The 4,244-nt window shown below is 39.5% G+C and overlaps 1 long non-coding RNA gene across 1 annotated transcript; it reads left to right on the top strand.

The window, feature by feature from the left end:
- Positions 1-1,011: 1,011 nt before the first annotated feature.
- LOC104946230 (uncharacterized) lies at positions 1,012-2,736 on the top strand. The gene is made up of 3 exons (XR_798415.1): positions 1,012-1,121; positions 1,757-1,840; positions 2,649-2,736. It is a non-coding gene; the product is annotated as an uncharacterized lncRNA (long non-coding RNA).
- The last annotated feature ends 1,508 nt before the right edge of the window (positions 2,737-4,244 follow it).

The raw sequence follows: 4,244 nt of genomic DNA, 5'->3' as shown, positions 1-4,244 counted from the left end.
GTTAATGCTAAATGCTAAAGTAGTTAATTGTTCCTAATTTGATCAATTATTCACCAAGGTGCGCTTGTTATTGTTCTGCGATGTTTTTGTTCCGTGTGAGAGTCTTCCTCGTCCTCATGCCAGGCGCACGGTTATTTATTAACACGTGTCTGGCACTGGCATTAATAGCAGGCTGTAGAGTTCACATTCTCAACCTTAGTGTTTTGATAACAGGGGGATGCTATCGGTGAACGAGCGTAATGACGGGGGAGATCGTTTTCTGAAATGTCTTTAGGAGCAGAGTTGATGCGATTTAGCCTAATGTGAATATATATACTCCACTACACCTCGTGTATGTTGCTTGGTAGACATGTAGGAATAATGCACTGAATGTAGCCACGCCTATTACGTGTACTATGTATAAGGAGGTTGGGTTTACTAGGAGGTGACACATCTGCTTTGCACACAGATTTGATATTAAACTGGTCTCACCCAAACGTAATCCATACAATTAAAAAGCTTCTGAATTTAAAGGATTAGCGATTAGGAGTCATTAAACCGACTTGTAAAAACCTATCGAGACAGCAGTCGTTCTTACTGGTAAAACTTGAAACTCCAATGATGTGTTCATACTAGGTTGAATTCACAGAGCAAGCGGGTCATTTTGATTAAGAAAAGCCAGAACAGAGTGTGCTCATCGGCTCCTTTTATCTATCAGGTCGTTCCTATTGACATGACAGAGGCAGATTAAAGACATTCCTTCACACACTCCCACAAACGCTCTCAACAAATGAACGTCAAGTCTTCTCTTCCTACACAGTTTTATTCCACTACCTCACCACAAACACAAAGCTCACGAGTCGACTCAAAGCTTCTGAAGATTAATCATCCGTCTCTAACGGCTTCTTATTCAACCATAGACCAAATGCATTAACCTGTTGTTCATAATCTGTGTGTGTGTGTGTGTGTGTGTGTGTGTGTGTGTGTGTGTGTGTGTGTGTGTGTGTGTGTGTGTGTGTGTGTGTGTGTGTGTGTGTGTGTGTGTGTGTGTGTTTAGTGCTGAGGTGGAGAAACTGTCCGTGGTTGGTTCTCCTTTCTGGATGGCTCCAGAGGTTCTGAGAGACGAGCCTTACAACGAGAAGGTAGTCTCACACTTTCACCTCCAAACTAAAGTGGCAATTAGTGAAATAAGCTAAAATGGTGAAGATAATAATCTCAAAAAAGGTTCAATTACTTCTGTTTTCAACTTAAACTGTGGTTGTCTTTGTTGGATTCCTACCTTGAGACTTGAAAGATATACTTTTTTCTGTTTTAATTGTTGTTTTCCTATGGTTTGGAGAATGTTTATCATGACGTTCGTAGTTATGTTGCCGTGACGTTTGAGGTCTTGACCAGGAGCGATGTGATTGGATAACTGGAGGGCTATTTTCTTAATAAGCCTTTTTTAAGAATATATTATTATTATTACTTTCTGCCCTCCAGCTATAACTAACTAACTAACTAACTAACTTATTATGTTGTACCTTGTCTGTATGAATTTTCTGGATTACTATTAAAGTAGTTAAATAATAAAAGGAAAATAACATGTACTTGAAAGCAATGATACTCTGATGATAAATGGAAATTATCTGTTGAAACACAGACAGATATTGCAAATGAAGAGGTCAGAACGTTTGGTACGATTTGAATAATATCCGCACAAATGTTTCACGTTATATCAACAAGATGTTTTTGTTGATTTCGTGTCATCATCGTGTGTGTGTGTATCTGTCTCCAGGCCGACGTGTTCTCCTATGGGATCGTCCTGTGTGAGATCATAGCGAGGGTGCAGGCCGACCCTGACTTCCTCCCCCGCACAGAGGTGAGTTCTCATCCTCCTCTCACCCATGCCTCACCCTGTGATCACTCCTTCTGCATGTTTGCTTTGTACACGGCTTGATCTGTTGGTGTCACATGACAACTCACACCCTGTTGATGCTGTGCAACATTCACATGACTCTGAGGAGCTTAGAGTACTTTTGGTTTTTTAGATTCTCCAAGAATAGGGGGTTGATTTTTATAAACACAACCTGGGTAATATTTGTCGTCTGGCAGATATTATATATATCCATTATATCTTATAAAATACAGTATATATTAGTATTTGTGGAAATGTCATCTAACAGAGAGGGGTTTGTTAATCAATTTTGCTGCTTAGTATACACATCACAATCATTTATTAACTGAACTTAAAGGAGCCTTTTTAAAACTATTTTTTACAAATGTGGGCTATTGCTATTAAGAGGCACATTTTTATAATCATTCAAATATCAATGGCTTGAAAAAATACACTTAATTGCACGAATACCCTTTGGATATTTTTGTGTGTGTGTCTTTCTATATAAAACGTCCTTTTTGAAACCAGCTGAGCATTTTCTCCATCTCACAGCCTGTGTTTTGTAATATTTTATTGGACGAAATGCGAACTTGGCAGTCAGCGGGGCCGTGTCCGAGGGATTAGTTTGACACAGAGCGGGTTTTGGCAGGAGAGTTGTGGGATGTCAAACATCTGATGACGCTCTGTCCATCTCTGTCTTTATCCCACTTCTAGAATCATAAATACCAATTTCCTGTTTAACGTTCATATATCCACATCTGTCCGTCTCTCCGTGTTCTTTCCCCTCCTGCAGAACTTCGGCCTGGACTATCACACGTTCCAGCACATGGTGGGAGACTGTCCGCCCGACTTCCTGCAGCTGGCCTTCAACTGCTGCAACGTGAGTCTGTTTTTTAACATCGGTGATTCTGAGTGATTTACAGTATTATAAGATTAAAGGTCACCTATTATACAAAATCCACTTTTCCATGTCTCTTCTACATCAACATGTGTCCCCTCTTCTTCATGTCTCTTCTACATCAACATGTGTCCCCTCTGTGGAAAGAGACTCTGAAAGTTTCAGGAACAAAGATTCTCTCTCTTTTTGTCCTGATCCATTTATATAAAAACCTGTCTGAAAATGAGCTGATCAGATTTTGGCCACTTTATGATGTCATAACGATTTTTTGTCTTATATAACCATTAGCCAATCAGCAACCAAGGTAACCCCCCCCCTTATCACCTGAATCTCCTACTAGAGCACCATTGTGTTCTTTGTAACCAAATCTCTCTCAGAGGGGCGTGGGGAGGGGCTCCTTATTTTCATCTAAAGTAACAGACAGAGAATCAGCACTTTGGAAACAGGGCTGAAACAGAGGGGATTATGGGTAATGCTGCAATGATCTGTTTGGTGTTTGGAGCCAAGCACTTTAGAGAAATGTTTGTATATATCTGAGACCTATAATATATTGATGAAAAACAGTATAATAGGGGACCTTTAAAGTCAACGGCTCAACGAATTGAAAATCTGCATAAAGATTGTTGGTCAACGCTTAACATAACTCCATAAATCAACCTAACATAATATACTGAGGCTTGCCGACCACATTGTCTCCGACTGATCAGCAAAAATGAATTGTTGCCATCGAAGCAGATTCAGGGTCCCTGTAAGCCTGCAAAGAGCTCTTTTGTGCTCCAATCAATCTTGAAAATGGAGAGGTAATCCCGGATTAAATGTGTATTAAAGAGTCTTAAACACATTGTCTTCACTTCAGTGATTGTAGTGTTATGTTTGTCCTTGTTGATTTCATCACATAAAAGTATTTTCACATCGCACCGTAGTGTGGCGTAGCGTATCACATTCGTATCATATTGCATATATTGCAACGCAGTGCATCTTATCACATCGTTGAAACAATCCCTTTGTAATTCTGATAGCATCTTTAGAAACAAAATGTTTACGACCAACTTTTCTTTGTGACACTTACCGAACGGCTTGTCTGTCTTTCTTGATTCCCATCGTTTTATTTTTAATTTCTTAAGTAACTTTTGTTTGAAAAAGAGGGGCAATCTGATTATCTTAATAATCTGATTCACTATCCGGGGGGTATTTGAGTCTCTAGAAGCCGGATCAGTTACTAGGTAGATTTGGCTTTTCTCTGTATCCATGCAGTCCTTTGCTGTTGAATTGAGCAACTAATGAAATGAGTGTGTGGGAACATTAAGTTAATTAAACTAAAGTAAATACAGACTCTCTTTTCAGAGTTTAGTTTGGCTCAAGTATTAATCACTGTACTCTAATTGAGTTATTTTTACATCCTTTTAAACCACAGAAGATGAGGGTATTACAGATTTTGCCCCCCCGCTGACTGATCCTGTCTTTGCTCCATCTCTCTTCCTCCTGTCTGTT

Source organism: Notothenia coriiceps, unplaced genomic scaffold (genome assembly GCF_000735185.1).
Source record: "Notothenia coriiceps isolate Sejong01 unplaced genomic scaffold, NC01 NC01_scaffold00010805, whole genome shotgun sequence".
NCBI classification, from domain to species: Eukaryota; Metazoa; Chordata; class Actinopteri; order Perciformes; family Nototheniidae; genus Notothenia; species Notothenia coriiceps.
The sequence above is the reverse complement of the archived record's forward strand: the minus strand, read 5'-3'. Positions and strand labels throughout refer to the sequence as shown.